The sequence below is a fragment of the Struthio camelus genome, chromosome 7, assembly GCF_040807025.1.
Source record: "Struthio camelus isolate bStrCam1 chromosome 7, bStrCam1.hap1, whole genome shotgun sequence".
Lineage (NCBI taxonomy): Eukaryota > Metazoa > Chordata > Aves > Struthioniformes > Struthionidae > Struthio > Struthio camelus.
This window is the reverse complement of record NC_090948.1, coordinates 32,448,102-32,465,518: the sequence shown is the minus strand read 5'-3', so window position 1 is coordinate 32,465,518 and position 17,417 is coordinate 32,448,102. Positions and strand designations below refer to the sequence as shown.

General features: G+C 41.1%; 1 long non-coding RNA gene across 1 annotated transcript; it reads right to left on the bottom strand.

Annotated features, from left to right (window-relative positions):
* Positions 1–1,505: 1,505 nt before the first annotated feature.
* LOC138067828 (uncharacterized) lies at positions 1,506–17,169 on the bottom strand. Its single transcript, XR_011142229.1, has 3 exons — positions 17,018–17,169; positions 15,021–15,152; positions 1,506–6,850 (listed from the first exon to the last, which is right to left on the bottom strand). It is a non-coding gene; the product is annotated as an uncharacterized lncRNA (long non-coding RNA).
* Positions 17,170–17,417: the final 248 nt, after the last annotated feature.

Genomic DNA, 17,417 nt, shown 5'->3' with positions numbered 1-17,417 from the left:
TTAAACTTAATAGAAACACCTTAAAACTGTTTAATTGGGAAACTATAATACCTAGCTGGTCTGGAAAATGGACTTAACTTCAGAGGAAGCTATTGTGGGGCTGGAGGGCTGTTTTAACGGAAAAGCAAGACTAATATCACCTCAATTCTGTCTTTTTCTGGTATGTGCTTTCACAAGACAGTATTTCATCGCCTACTCATATTTTATTCGTATGAGCTGTGAATTATGGTCAGAGTGGTGTAATGACACCTGTACGATTAACGTTGCATTTCTTGCAGAAGTTGATACTGTTTAGAGGGAAACAAGGAGCTGCAGAAAAGAGGATGGTCTTAGGGTTTCAAAGCAGAGAAGCTGCTCTGAAAAACTGGATTTTAGCCCTGGCAAAGAAACTCATGTGTGCTGTTAGAGAACTAGTGAAAACTAACGCTTTCCAGACGTGCCCATTAAAGTGCCTTTCCTTCTTTGAGTAAGAGGTATCTGGGCCTGATTTGCAGAAGAGCTACTCAAAAAAGAAACCGGGCTAATCAGAACTCTTCACTGAATATATGCATTAATACAAACGGTTAGCTAATGCCTCAGAAATTGGATATCAAAAATACTCTGCACTTTTTAGTTTTTTGCAGTTATCTTGTCCTTCAATTCTTCATATGTTAAATGGGAAGAATGCCGGAATGCCGTTTTGCCTCACAGAGGTGTTGTAAAGATAAAGTCATCAGTGTATACTAATTCTCAGATTCTGTAGTTCAAAAAAAAAAAAAAAAAAGGGCACTAGTAAAACTTCCATCCACAGAGAGTCTGAGCAGTGCAGTAAATAAGGCATTGAGGCCACACAGTGCAAGATAAAGAAAAAAACAAATATTAAATAGCTAGACACATAGTGAGTGGAGGATATGAGAAAGGAGGTAACGAGCAAAGAGCATGGAATGAGGCAGGAATCTGGCGGAAAAACAAAACAAACAGACTTAAATGGTGAATTACGCGTGTATTGACACTCCCTAGCTTGTCAGTGCTTTACCCTGCACAGTCATATGTGCAGCAGATTAGAAAACAAAGATATTAACAAGCTCTTTTTTTATTTTTGCTTGATATATCGTAGCACTATTCTCTGATAGAGTTCCACATATTTGCTTCGTGCAAGAAACACATTTTATGCAAGTAGTTTTTAACGGATAATTCAAAGAAAATATAATAACAAAGTCAGAATCAACAAATGCTGTAATTATATTGTACTTCAGGAATAATAAACCCCTCTTAGAAATGCTTCAGCATATATATTTTATTTCATCAACTCATGAATAATAAACCCCTCTTAGAAATGCTTCAGCATATATATTTTATTTCATCAACTCATGATTGGCAGCTCTCCACTCAACAGGTTTTCTTTTTAATGGGGAGTGTGAATGGAAAAAGCAAGCTAAAAAAAAAAAAAAAAACCCAGGTGAATTATCCATGGTAATGATTTCACACCTAAATACTATGTGAAAACCACTAACTATGCTGTTAAAATAAAAGGTAGTTCAACTCACTAGATAATTTTCAGAGAATAATTCTTGAAAGCTCATAATCTCTCATGTTTCATTTAAGAGAATGTATTCTGTATATGTTACTTAGTGCAATAAAATTGAATATTATGTACTTCCTTTAATTTCAAGGTCTCAGGTGACTCGACTCACAAAGCATTGACAGATAGTTTGCATTTATATTCCCTAGGAGACACGTGGATAACTGTTTGGAGGTCCTTAAAAAAAAAGGGCAGAGTACTGTCAGGTAATCTGGATCTCTCCTAGATAGTTCTGGGAAAGCTACAAATCCAAAAAACAAAGTGGAAAGCACCAGCCCAGCATACTTGGCATCAGATAGCAATTTAAAGCGCCTGCACTTAAAACCCATTCCCAGGCCCTGCCTTACAAGCATACGACACTCCTGAAAGTGCATAAAACCAAACACGTAACTTTTGGCACTGGAGTGTCAGACAGTTCAGGTTTTTGGTCTCAGTAACACCTAGGAAAGTTAATTTTAGTTCATATCTCAGATGAGAGCTTAAAAGATAGATGGACCCCAAAGACGACCGCCTGTAGGAATTAGAGACCGTCCAGTGATTTTGTTGTATATGGACAGACTAATTTTAAAGTTTCACGTCATGCAGCATTTTTGGAGAAAAAGATATCCCTGTTCTTCTAGTGGTGGTAGCCAAAACATTTGCCTTGTGAGTGCAGTCCTGCTCCCTGTTCCCAGTTCTTGTGGTAGGGCAGGGACCACAGCGTAAAGCTGAAGCTACCGAGAGAGTCCCTTTGGGTTTGACTCCGGCTCGGTGCCTGTATAGCACCACAGCCTCTCACAGGGTCTTTTGGGCCAGGTCAGTCAGTGGGCTGTGCGCTGCGGCCGTCGTGGTGGAGGAGTCTGGGACCAGAATAAAACCACAGCCCTGGGGTGCACATTTAGAAGTTGCTAGATCTGGGCTCTCCTCCATTTTATGCTCTTTTCCCCTGCTGGGTTCTGGAAGAGAGCTTACATAATTCCTTTCGAAGCTGAAAATAGTTCAGAGTTACAGTGTTTTGCTGAAAGCCAAAAGAGACCATGTTCTCAATGGCAAATTTAAACTAATTGCTGTTTTGCTGTTACTTCAGAGTCTTGGGTTTTGTTTGATGAGCTCTAATATTTATTTACAGCCACCCATCACGAAAGAATTTAGCCCATCCTCCCTTCTACAGTCAAGTGACACAAACTCAGTTTTAAGCCAGAGGTTAGACCATGCACAGGGTAACTAATAAGCATAAGGGGCCATTTAGCTCAGTCTGAACCAAACGCCTAGGATGCTGGCAAGTACACAATAAGCAATACTTCTGCAACCCTTGAAAAAGGGCAGCATTAACTTGCAAATGCAGGCCAGCAGCAGCTATCACAGTTTTGCCCTCTGCTCTTCCTCCTGTTTCAGGCCTGCAGACTCACTCTAACCTATAGGCACAGACACAAGGCCGAACTGGCTCCAAACTTCTCAGTTCTATAGGTAAAACTGAGTTTTGTAGTGGCTGCAGAACGGGAGAGAAAGGAACTAATGACAGGAGAGGAGATTTCAGATTTCACATAGGATTTTGGTTAAAGGATAAAACAAGTGGCATAGACAGATTATTACAATTCTTCCTCTGCCTTAACATTTGACTCACCCTTTGTTACAGACCAGCACCCCTTCTCTCCTTTCCCTCCCCAAACAATCTTCTCCTCTATTCGCAGCATTTCTTACCTCCTTCTCAAGTGTCTCTTTGCTACCAGGAAGGGGAAGAAGGGGAGCGGAAGCCAGTCTTCTGGGTCTCCTTCCACAGAAGGACTTCTGCTGCTGTTGCTACTGCAAAGGGCCATCACATGTGAGAACTGATACCCTCATCACCATCCATCACAGGTGGGAGGCCAGGACTCTTCAAGTTAAAATAGCTGACTCCCTGTAGTTTGCAACCTGCCACTTTTCTTTGCCTATGTCTATACAGCATCCATAAAACGCAGAAGCCACTGAGACCCTTTGGGGCTCTTTGCTGGCCACGTACAGGGGTCCTTGTACTCATGTGAGCTCTGGATCCATACCCAAGAGCAAGCCTGTAGCCATTTCATCAGCAATTAGACTACAGTTTACGTTCCTGTAGGCTCAAACCTTAAGACTGTTTTCAGTTAGTTCTTACTCAGACTACATCTACTAGTCCTGGGAACTTGCCTTAGTGAGAAATATCTGAGGGAAAATAAAGTACATTGGTACATAGCTCACAGCCAGGCTCAGGAAGGACAGCAGAGGAGTGATGCACAGCCACCTCAATGGAAACATAAAATAACGCACTTTGAACAACAGCAAACTCTATAGGCCTTAATGTCACTTTGTAGACTAACTGTTGCGTGACAGTGGCATATCTACACCTGTGACAAAATACAGACTGCAGAGCTTCTTAGCTAGAGGAGAAACCAAGAGCTCAGACTTTCATTACTTTAAAAAAAAAGGGGGAGGAAAAAAAAGTAAAAAAGCTGATTTGAAGTTTGGAGCTGATTGAAGTTTGGAGAATTGTCTGCATCTATATATCTGATAGTACAACAGGAGAGAAGTTCGCCCAGCAGCGGAGGTGGTGACTTCTGCAAAGGAGGAGGACGCTCATGCAATCAGTGTGACTCCCTTTTCTCCTTCTGAGTTCAGGATTCATATTCTCCCCAGACCTACTATAACATGTCAAATCAATAAGCAGATGTAGCCAATTAGTATAGTCAGGGATGCCTGAGGTACTACCTCTCCAGTCTCAGTACTGGAGAAACATCTTGGGGCCTGGGACAGGTGTGCGGCAGTTGAAGAGTGGTCGGAGAGTGGACAATGTATCTTCTCATCAGAGAAGATACATGTTGAAACAGCAGATCCGATCTTCCAATAGTAGGTCAGAAGCCTGAAAACCTTCTGGACTGCTGAGGAAAAAAGCAGAGGAACTCTAATGTTTTCTGCTCAGATTTTTCTGAAGAAATCCAGATCTCAACACACATTCAGCCAGAGTGATCTGTTGCAAACGATTTACCTTTGCAGGGCTCCAGTGCAAGTCTAGACTCAACAAAGATGGGAACACGAGGCCCTCAGTTGTACATACAACCTCAAGGACGCTAAAAAGGGCAGAAGCATATGGCAAACCTGGGAATGGCATTCTCAGCATACATCTACTGACTCCCGCTGAAGCTGGGGCTCAACTCTTCTTAGGGTGAATAGGAGAGGAGGAATATTTTCAAAATTATCTCAAATCAGGCACACAAACTGATGGATGCTTACTTGGGAGTCATATTCCTTGACATTATTTATTTCAACCACAGGAAGAAAACGGCAAAAATTCAGTGATGCTAATTATTTGCCAAATAATTTAAGTTTGTTTACTTTCTGATGTGTGTGTGATAACCTTTGTGCTAGGTGCACATGAGAACATGACATTTTGGATTAAGTGGAGCTTCATTGTGTTTAGCTCAAATGCCTCCTGGCAGGCAGTGAAATGGCTGGCTGTATATTTGCATGCAAAATGTCATTTATACAAATCAAATCTTGAACACAAATATCTAGAGATATTGTTTTCCTGTACGCAAAAGTTCCTCATGATATTTTGTGTGTTCTTGAGTGTGAGGCATGAATTAATCATTTGAAACAGCATTCCGGAGTCACAGACAGTCACTGCCCTATCTTGGGCAGCATGCAGAGACATGGGAGAAATCAGTTGCCCACATCAAAGATCTCAAATTGGTATGCCAGAATAACTGCTGTATGAGACTGTCTTACAAAGCAGAAGCCTGTGCATTTAGACAACCTAAGCTGGAAAACAAGCTAGTTAATGCCTTAAAAAAGAGCTGTCTCTCTTGAGAACTAAAAATCAGTAGAGAACGGAAACAAAGTATCTTAAGGGAGTGAAAATGAGATGAGAAATAATGAGTAGTACTTTTAAGTACAATAGTACTTAAACTCCTCAACTGAGATTAACCTCCCCCACGCCCTATTCCATACAAATACTTTAAAAGAGATAGGCCTAGATTTTAATAGAGAGGAACAGGAAGGATGGGAGAAATGAGTCAGAGAGGGGCTGAAGGGGATATTTTTGAAAGGTGCTTGGGAGCTTAAAGATGAAGTTGGCTGTCAAGACCAATTTCAAATGCCTAGGTTTGAATAGTGTGAGGCAGGGAGGTAGCTCTGGAAATCTAACTCGAAGCCTGTTTACCCTGAAAAGGGTTGTTCACTGCCATTTGAGGAGGAATTCACAATCACATACAATGTATTCGATGGTGTCTGTCCCTGAATTCAAAAGCACCTGAGCTTTAGCTTTGTGTTTTATCCCCAAGTTCATCATTTCTTTACATGACACTTCAGGTTTTGTTTCTTTCCTAAGCATCATTCATTGCAAATGGACTCCGCCAAACTACCGTACTGAGCAGAACAACATATGGAACAGATCTTTTTGTATTGTTTGCATCTATGATTCAAAAAGTCAACTGCAGTTCTCAGAGACAAGCCAGTGATGAAATCTGTAGTTATCCTTTTTATAAAAATAAGTCCACAGTTATAATACTTCCACATCCTGAATGGAGATTCAGATTCTTGGAAAAGGGAGAAAAATTATCCTTTGGGAGTCATCCAAAACTGAATTGATTACTCCAGAGGAAAATCCATTAGCAGGAAAAAAAAGCTACTTTTTCCCTTCCCCAGAGGCTCCTATTTACTGCCGAACAATAGGGTGGCATAAAAGATTTTTGTTCTGCTGCCTGGTGACAGCAGTAAGTAGCTTGCTGTGTGGCACTCTGGCCTTCTCTGGTTCTGAAATGCCACAGGCACTGATACAATTTCAGCCCAAGTTGCAGGCATTATCCCCAGAAAAATTGCTTCTTGTGAAATATTCAGCAATTCCAAACCGCATCTGAAAGCAACAGGACATGTCCAAGCCTCTCTGTCTCCTTACTGGGAAAAAAAATGGAGGACTGGAACGTATTTGAACAGGTATAAAAAAGTTACTGCAATCTTAATTTCCATTCTCTGAGAAAAACCCAGGCGCCTCATATGAGTGTGTTTCAATCAGATTTCCACAGAGAAGTCTGCTGTTATTTTATCCATCTGATGTACTGAGAGATTGTCCTGTCATGGTCGTTTCAGTCACGGACAGCCAGTCTTCTCTCTGCTCCATTTGTTTTTGCAAAATGTCTACTTTCTGCAAGAAGACTAGTCTTGCTTTCATTTCTTCAGCTGAATTGCCTCTTGCTGCCTTAAGTGATATTCGTCTGAGAAGCTGGGCAGGCAGGGATAACGGATACTATGGTGGCTCTTTTTGCAGTATAAACATTGCTCTTTTCAAGGGGCATCTTCCTCCTGTAAAAGATTCAAATCAGAGACTAGCCGATTTCTGTGACATTTTTACTTCCATTTCTGTGTGCCTGTGTTATATATGCAGTGTGATCAGTATCAACAGATTTAGTTCATTTTGGGGGGGGGGTGTCTCACTGTGTTATGCTTTATGGGGGGGATGTAAGAGCTTTTATTAGTCCATCTGATATGATTAGAAAAAGAGGATGCACTTGGACTCATCACCTTTTTTCAGATCTGACAAAAAATTTGCATGCTTGCTCTAAGTGTCTTAGCTTTACAGCTGTCTCTTATCACACAGCGTTCCCAGCTTTAAAATGTATGAACAAATGTATTTAGAGTGATGAATAATAAATAATCTTTATCTCCACACACACTTTAATTCCACAAAGTCTCAAGGTCCTTCACAAAAAGTAATAAGCTTTCTGTAAAGGATAAGGACCAACGTGCTGCCACCTCCATAAGGAGGAGTGGCAAATCCTTAGCAGTACACTATTCTGCGGAGGACAGATACACACACACACACACACACACACACACACACACACACACACACACACTCTTTGCACGTTAAAGCATGCGCAGAAGATGGAAAGGGATCTTTGACTTTTCCCTTATATCCACAAGCACATGTCTGCTGATGAAAAGTAAATGGGAACCAAAAGATAACAAAGGTCACATTATCTTGACTTCTAAACTGAAGTCTTAAACGGATTTTAAAAAGAACACAGATTAACCCATATATTGCAATCCCAGAAGAACTTGAAAAATAGGCAGAGAGTGATTGTTTGAGAGACCTACCCTTTGGGAAACCACCTAGTCGCTATCAAAAGTCTTCGTTTTCTATCTCTTATGAAGCGCAGTAGCTCCAGCAGTGCGGGGCCTTCTCACATGATCCCAGGCATTCGATAAGTGCAGTTCAAAAGCTTACATGCACAGAAATTTGCTCTAAATACTGTACTGCAATGCCATTACTCATCTAGCAATTTTTTCTCTGAGTTTTATGTTGCACTGCTTTATGCCATTGAATCGGCTAATGGGAACAGGGTTGTAGGACGTAACGATGTGACACTTTGTGACCCTTGGCCAAGGTCTTCAGCTGTTTACAAGCCCCAGCCTGGTTTCACACAGCACAACTGTGTGACATTGGCTCAGTTTTATGGAAACAAAATTGTTGTTGAGCTGTGATAAAAGTGAACTAGCACCATGCAGGGTAAGAAAAGCAAAACCACAGGCTCAAATGTATTTATGGAGATGGGGTTAGAAAAAGCTCAGGAGATTCTAGGAGAAAAACGCTGACATGAGAAGATATAGGGAAAAAGGCAAAGAATCAGAAGACAGCAAATCAGCAACATCAAGGATCAGTCTGTCCCAAGGAGGAAGAGGCTGACCTTTCCTCCCCTGTCAGGCGATCACTTCTTCAGCGGAAGATTCATCTGGAGCCATGAGAATATTCACATAGCTCTGTAGCCTGGTAATCTTAGCTATCCACTGTGTGTATTAACTAACAAATAATAGTTATGTATTCCTAAACTACGCTGCTCCTGCCTGTAGACTCCTCAAGCACAGTAAAAGGTGCTCAGCCAACAGTGACCCAGAAAAGGAAGATGAAGCAATTAATAAGCCCCTGGGTGGGGGACATCTGTTTGCATCCCTCTTCCCTTCATTAATTTCCTACTGTCCACTTTCTCTGGGAATCCCAGACTACCAACTAACTCTGTGTTCATAGCAGCTAGTTGGGGAAAGCGGAGAATGCCACTGGCTGAAGGGAGGAAAAGAGGTGCACTAGCTAACCTTTTTCCCTCCCATTCTTCTGAGCTAAAGGAGAAGGGCACAAGTGACCTGACAAAGCGGAAGGAAAGAGGTGCAGATGTTGGAAGGGAATCACAGCAGGACTTCGTGGTTCAGAGCAGAATTAAAAATGGGTAGCACAGCCTTTGCTATTTATGGTTATGGAGACTCATGACGCACCCTAGTACGGGTCTAACTAGGCTAGAGCCACATTTATGTTTTTCAAAGCAAGAACAGAAAAATTATATTAGCTCTACGTATTCCCCTAACAAAGGAAAACAAGACTTTTGCACCCTTTAGTTTCTCTTCCCACACAAAATTAAAGGATGCACCACAATCTCCATGCAGCCTGGGCAAGAGGAGCTTAGGCATTCTTTGCTGGCACTCACAGGCTTCCCGCAGTCCAAATCGGAGTGACCTGCCCGGTCAAGGCTGGGGAGAAAGTCTGCCTGCTGGGGAATCAGCACCACTAGTTTCAGCAGTACCGGCCTATTCTGCTCCTGATTAGCCATGAAACCTGGCTTACAACCCAAATCAGTAATCCTGCAAGCAATGCAGATTTTCTAGTACTAAGAAAGTGTTCCTCTTATTCCATTTTTATCTTTAAGAAACCATCCTCTTTTTAAATCAGGGTTAAATCACAAACAAACAAATGCTAATAGAAAAGATCACAAGCGTTACCCCGCAATGTATTTACCTATGTAAATACCATGTAATTTTCACTATCTAATCACTGTTTCATGTCCCATTTCCTGCTGTAGTCTATATTTAAATTGTACATTCCCGTCTATCTACTTTCTCATAATGCGCCTTGATATGAATATTCATGCCATCGAGTGTTTGATTACTCCTGTGCTAACCTTGAAAGTGCCACCCCTACTACTCAGCAAACAGAAGGATGCAGTGGTTGTATAACAGTGGAGAAAATAAAATACAATAAATAATGCTTAGACTGATTTAACAGCACCATTTAGGATCAGAACATATTCTCCTTTGGGTTTTTCTGCAGCAAGACTTTTCTTCTCTTTTTATAAATTAAGCAAATTTAGTCCTCACAATAGTTCCCTGAAGTATAACTTTGGAGATAGGAATTTAAAAAGGAATGATCCCAGTATTAGGCAATAGAGAATTCCAGCACATTGTACAGCTTTTTCAGATGGGAGGAAAAAAAAAAACAGTTTTTATTGCATTTTGATGCACACTCCTTTTCCACCATGTGGATGGCTGAAATTAAAAAAAAAAAATTTTTAAATTGTTCTAAATCAGAACAAAAAGGCACAGTCTGGATGAGTTTTCTGAGGAGGGAAAAAAAAGAAAAAGGATCAACACACTCAGATCTACTGAAGTATCTTGAACCAGTTTATGTCCTTTATGACTATTTTATATCATGAAATTTTGATTTCCAACTTATATTTCAAAACAAAGTCATTTTGGAAAAGAGAACAGAACCACTTCATTTGGAAAAAAAATAAAAACAAGACATTGCTTCTTTTAAAACTCTTCTGTTTCATATTTCAGGATCTGGAAAGATAAACAGGCAAATTCCCCTGGGTTTTTTTAGATATCTACCAAGGGTGAACGAATCACGTCCTTGCGGTTTCCCCACACAGACTCTGGGCAAAGTCTAGCAGTGTAATTCAGAGCCTGTTGCACAAAGTCAGATGTGCCCTATGCTGGGTGATTCCCCATCTCCAAGATCGTTAACTCTTAGAAGGAGGACATTAGACAGGCTTGCTGGTGGTGGGGAAGGGGGTTATTTTATGACAATGCTATATTAACTCCTGGCCACACACAAAATAGCCTATCCCTCTTCTGGTCTTCTTTCACCCTCATTTTCAGAGGCACCTATATTGCAGTTTCCCCTGCCCATCATGGCTGAGCATCCTGAGGCAGTTTTAAAGACGCAGATATGCCAGCACCCGTTTCCCCATAGCAGCACTGAGCTCATGGCTAGGTGACATATCCTACTGCTTGGAAAAAACTCACGTCATCTCAAGCTGTGCAGCTCTACGTTCACTTCGGGGGGGACCAACTATCCTCTTTTCTAAGGCATGCTTCCCTCACAACTTTTTACTTCTGACTCAAACACTACAGAGCTTTGCAGCCTTCATACGAGGGAAACTCGTCTGAGCTATGAAGTTACTTCTGCGAGATGCCTTGGAGTGTCCCCTACTGAGACACAACTTTATTTCACGGCCTCTGCAGACTTAGCGTGTACTACAGGGTAGTTAAAGGAGGGAGCTATAGCTTCTGAGAATATTGAGAAGGTTGAGGTTGATTTGGATCTTCAGCTAATTCAGGTTTAGTGGCTGAGAGTTATCCAACTGAGTTGTCGCGGAACAGAGAATTGGGCGTCTCCATCTCTGCCCGTAGGGCTGAGACTGCTTAAACCTACACCAGTGACCAGCTCCACGGGCTGAATATGTTCACTTATATTCACATTTGGAATATGAACGGACATGGAAACATGGTAAGATTTTGATATAGCATCCTTTCTCCAGGCTCATAATCATCACATTTGTTACAGCATTGGCTAGGGACTAAGCTAAAATGTATCATGCTCTTCTGCAGGGGGCTGTTTGGTGGAAGGAAGAACTCTGGGATTAGCTCAATGGCACCATGCACTCCACAGACTCAGGTATGAATTTCAGCCTATGACGATGATGTTGAGAGTCAGCATTTGAAACTGGCTGAGTTCCCCAAAGGTTTTGAGGCAAATGCACCCTATGTGGGGAGGTGACAAAAGCGTGCTCACTGTCAGAGCCCATTTTTGCAAATCAGATCTTAATCACTTCATTTTATGGACAGATGAGAGCAGTATTCACTGAGGACGGCTGCTTTCCCACACAATACATTTAAAAGGGTTCTACTGGGATATAAAAATGTAAAAACGCAATTGCCTAAGTTATTAAAATTAGATCGTTGCTATGTAGCATGCTGCCATTTTTTTTAATCTATGCAGTCTGCATCTAGCTCTTGGACACAGTTCAAAGCCGAAATATAGACAAACTTTAAGCAACTCTATAAGGACCAGCAAGAAACTGTAAGCTCCCAGAACTGTTTTGAGCCTAAACTAATTTTTATCTTTAATGATTCTGTTCTGCCTCCAAATAAACTGAATAAAGACTAGCATCTAAAGCTTATTTAGGAAGTTGCCATAGTAACAATTAACTACCTCTAAACCGTTCAGTTTTATTTTATCTTTTTTTCACCGAGGTGCCCTAAATTACTTGAATCCTGAATAGCTACAGTAATATATCCATGTCTTTGAACTAAATGATATGGTTTTGTTAGAACCCTCATTATGTGAGTATTGATTGAATTTCTAATTGGGATGAGGCATCATCTTGTTGACAGCATCACTGAGAGAAGCCATGTAAAAGAGAGAAAAACGATTAACAAAAAAGTATACAAAATAGGAATGCTTTCTCCACTAGGAAAGCAGTTAGGCTGATCAATCTACTAGGCACTAAGCTGAAGTAACAGTAAGTAGTGAACAGTGAAAGGGCAGAATTAGGCTAAACGATTAAGTTTATACGGGCAACAAACCTCCTCCAAATGCAGTACTGTTTGTTTCAATATTATCCTTTTACTTGCTATTAAACGTAAATGTGCCACAGGAACCCTAGGAGACTAATTCTGACCTGCGGATTACATTATTATTCATGCTAGTGAAAAGGGCATGTTAACTCTGATTATCCTAATTTAGTTGCATTGTCTACTCACTTTGTCCTAACATGAACAATCCTGATATTATAAAAGTCGTTTCATGAAATGTTATGCCCTATATTTCTCTGTGCCCCCTTCTCTGTCTGTTGTCATTTGACTTTATATTTAATGAGTCAGGGCTTCTGAAGTAATAGCGCTCCTGATATAATTAAAAATAACTGTCACATTCTCAAATGGTGCCCAGGTCACCATTTCCGGTATTCTTCCTGCTGATTAGCTCTAATCCTTCAGATGCATCAATCTGAGCTGTGGCACCTGCCCACTGGTAGGTGGGGATGTGCGGGGATTGTCCTTGGACTGGAAATCTCTGAAAGGACCATGCCAATGTACGGGCTCCTTTTGAGACTTCATGTTTTGCTGGGGGTAGACTGTGGGATAACGTGCCATATATAATACCCCTACCCTGTGCGTACAACTTCTGTGTACTGCTGCTTATCACTTTTTCTCCGCATGCTTGCAGATCTCTGCTTATCTTTTCAATTATTTCTGTAGATGCTTCTCAGCATCACTCATAGTTGCAGGTGCCTGGGTAGTCTCCTACTGGCTCCAGCAGAGAACTGAGATGCTCAATTACCTCTCTTCGGCAGGAGGCTTGAATCCCAGGGATTACCTATGTGGTTCATAAAGAGCAGGAAGGGCAGCCATTCTCAAAAACCTGACTGCTTGTTCTCCTTGCCTAGGTAAAAAGGAGAAAATGAGGTGCCCCAATAACTGCAATAGACGCGAAGCTTAATTTTCCTCTGGAGGATCCTCCAAGTAGCTGTCTCAATCTTACCATTCCTTCTCAAGGAGCAGAGTCATGCTGCCTCTACTGTAAACTTCTACTATACATCATCAGAAATGGCTACACAGGGCCAGCATTATGCCTCCAGGATCGGCCAGCAGCTTTTAAGAGGAGTTTATGAAACACAGCCAGCCAAGTATATTCCTTCGTTAGTGTCTCACTCCTGTGTCTTGGCAATCTCCAGTTTGCTTTCACCCTCTAATGTCTTCGAGGACCAGAGTTAGCACCTGGACTACTGCATTCAACTGTCAGTAATGGCCAGAAGTAGCCACAAAAGAGCAACACATCCATACTCCTTAGAAGAGACTTCAGTCTCCTCTCCTCACCCATCTTTCAAATCAATCACACTGTTGCTTTGTATGTGGCTCTTATGCATTTACTGTACTGGAAAATGCAGTGCATTGCTGTTCTTTTCACTACAAGGGCATTATATTTCTAAGCTTCCATGTAAAAGAGGGAAAAAACTATCAGAGGCACTGTTCAGAAAGCAAGTAGTCTTACTCACATCAGATACCTACAAGCAGTAACAGAAAAAAACTGAACTTTAAGGCAACTGGAGCAAAATAATTCCAATTTTACTTGATGGTATGCCTTTCTAAAGTCAGTCCTAAGGCAACAGGGAAAAACCAGATGACTTCACCAAAGACCTATTGCTTTGATGAAAAAAATATTCATCTCGATTACCCTGAAACCTATCCTGGGGTTTAATAATCACTTTAGCTGCACACAGTTTAGGAGAAATAGCTCAATACTGTCTTTCTATTATTTTATCTACATCTTAAAAAAGAATCTCTGCAAGTCTCCTGAATGCCTTTTTTTGATAATAGAAGAACAACATCCTAAAGCAAAGATCTTAGTTCCCTCCCTATATCTGACAGAAAGAAACACAATCATTCAATGCAAATAAAATCTGGAACAAAGAGATAAGGTATGGTCATCTCTGAACCAGAGAAAATGATTCAACAGCAATAGATTTCTTGTCTGCACTGCAGTTCTGAGAATTTTCATAATTTATATGACTAAGAGATGTCTAGTTGCTTAACTTTGTAATTCACATGGAAACAGGATCTGGTTATTTACACTGTTTTATTGACCTTGGAGAGCTTCCCGTACGTACAGAACTTACAGAACTGTAAGAATAAACAGAAATGGCTTTCAGCCACCACTATACTCCCTACAATGCAAGGTGCAAATCTGAGCAATACAAAAAGGTATCTGTTATCCACACACATTCCAGCCAAACCATTTTTTTTCCCTTACAAGCCAGCTATTGTTTTCTATTTCCCCCGATTCTTTTGTAAAAATTTCCGGGACTGTGCCTGTTAGGACCGGACAACTGAAGGCAGCTGACTGTAAAATGCCTGCCTTATACTACAGCGAAGATGGATGAGCAGAGGGGAAGAGAGCCACCAGGGCCAGAGAAAGTGTCAATACCGCGCTGACAGTGATTATTACTCACTGATTCTCAGCAGGCTGCCTTATCGACAAAAGGGTGACCTACGGTGGGAGGGCTGCAAAGTGAGAGCGCTGCCACCACAGCAGCTGCACGCATACCACAGCAAAACACTGAGCTGCAGCATCTCTGAGCAAGCTGACCGCAAGACAAACATCAGGCAAGCAACTGCCCACCCACTTTCTACAGTAATGGAAAAAACATCTCTTCTGAATAGGGACTGTGCAAGGGCTGCTTGCAAGGAAAAACTGAACAGCTGAATAGGCAGTTGCAACATATACAGTGTCTATTAAGTTTCAGTTTTCAGAAATGACTTCGGAAACTACCTAACCCTCTCCCCAAACAATGCACTGAGCTGCTCTGCCTTGCAAGGGTGGTCATTTCCCAGTCCTCTCCTCAGGACCTTGCGTCCCTCTTACCTTCATGGCCGTGGCACAGAGCCAGGTGGAGCAGCCCCAGAGCTCTGTCCCCCTTTGCGCGAAAAGGCTCCCTGTCTCTCCCGCGGTCTTCCCACAGTGTCCCATGGCTCCCCTGATGCTCAGCCTCAACACCTGCACGCACAAACACAACATACATTCTTTCATACACATGCTTCATTCGTTCAGCCCTGTTTAATTCAGACGCATTGATTCATGCGTTTACTTCCCTTGGAGATATTAATACCAGCTCATACATAGAGAATGAGAAGGGAAATAGCAATAGCATTGAAATTGCCCTGTAACAGATGGTAGCAAAGATAGTTACAATGTCTTCTTGGCATATATCTTTGTTTCTTGGGTGACCTGAGTGGTAGAGAAATAGAGGCGAGACAGAAAGAAGGATTAAAACTTGAAGTGTACGCTTGGAAATGAAATGATCTTGTACATTCGTTGCTTCCGTCTGGAGAGGAGACATCTTAAACCTCTATGAATTACACTCTGAACCTAAGGAGAAAAAGCTATATCTTTGATTTCTTGCAGAGATGTGCTGTGCTTTTTCTGTAGCAAAAAGGAAAAAGGGTGCTCTCTCAAAAGCAGTAACAGAGGCAGTTATAAACAAAACTGGCTATTTGGGTCTGAGCGTCCTAAGGCTGGAGCTTATTACCATAAGGCAAAACTCTCAGTTAAAACTTAGTTTGTGTGTCTTCAATTCTAACTGTCAAATTTAGACAAACGCAGTTCATAGTATTTTTAAATGCAGGGTGATGCTGGACACCTACAGTGTAAGAAATGAAAATCACATTTTCAGCAATTCATTTCTGAATAGTTATTCCACATTTGCTCAGTGATGAAATGGTCCTAGTGAAAGACAAGTACTCATCACTGAGAGGGGTGAGAAGACTGCTGAGGAACTAGAAGGAAAATTCAGAGTAGTTTAGTTTTTCTTCTCCCTTCCCCTATGCACATACTACAGTTTCATAATTACAGAAAGGAATTTTTTTTTTCCCCCCAAAGGCTAGCAAAAGTACTTCAGTGCTAAAACTGAGACAGAGAGGGTGCACGGTTAAAGGAAGCAGCAGCCTGCTAGTAACACTGTTCAGCCTGAAGCTGGAAAATGAGTGAGAAGAACCAAATAGGGCAGTCAGGGCACGGATGCGTAAGAGCTCTGTGTGACAGACCGTGTGTCACCTCTGGGAAACTTCAAGCATTTTCCTGCGATATTTATGAAAGCCTATTCGCTTTTTACCAAGGAAAAGCTTTTATAGTTACTAGACATTAAAGATGCAGTAAGTAAACGACTTGTTGTCAAACATTTAAAACCGTTGTTCTGATAACTGAAGTATAGGGGGTTCCTTCTCTCGCGTTTTTACTTTTTAACTTCTGCAGTGCTCAAATGCTCAAATAACATTTAGTAATTAACAAATCTTTTTAATCTTTTTTGGTTTAGGCCGAAAATTTACTTCTCATTACACATAACCACATACTGATAGTGGGAGCGTTCAATATCACTTGTACAAGTGGGTGATTTTCATAATAGTTTTAATGATGTCTTCATTTGTCTTTCCATGTGTGGTTTAACTTACAAGATCCAGTGTACCTATCACAGGGAAAGAAAAACACATGGAAAAAGAAAAAAATCACATGGAAAGAGTCTAAATACTGTATAAACTGACTTTTTATATTATGAGATGTTCCTTCTATTTTCAATACAATGTCTTTCTAAAGCTTTTGTTTTTTCTGATAATATTGATCTAATTGTTTAATTTTACTGACTATTTATTTTGGATTTCCCCTCCGCTACATACTGACCACTGACATAAAACAGGCACAAGGCAGTACACTGGAATATTACAATGCCTACAGTGGTCACATACCTCAAATCTGTATGACCATGCTTTTCTTCAGAGACTCAGAGCCACCGTTCAGCCAACACCCATCTTAAGCATATTTGCATTAGAAGTAGATGTTCACCAGTTCTGTTCCTTCCACATACGTACCCTTGTGTATCGATATTGGCCTGGCAAGGCTGATTTGCAGTCTGCTACTTGAAAAAAATCTCCTCTTTAAGACTGCGCACTGGTTCCCCTTTTTCATGGAACATGGCTTTATCTTCTGATTTGATAATGTAACTTATACAGGCAGAGAGTATCTGATAAAAAAAAATCACTTCATGTCATAGGTATACTGTTTTCATAACTGCAGCAGTCTAAGGATATAAGGAAAAAAAAAAAGAGGTCAGTAAGGGACACTGAGTCCAAAAGGTTGTTTGTTTTTCTACCTATATCTGCTGATCTAATAGCAGATACTACATCTCCACTAAATTTGATGAAGTCTTAAGAGGAGGCTGGGTGGCACTTTAAAGAGAAACCAATAACGAAAGACAAATAGTCCAATGAA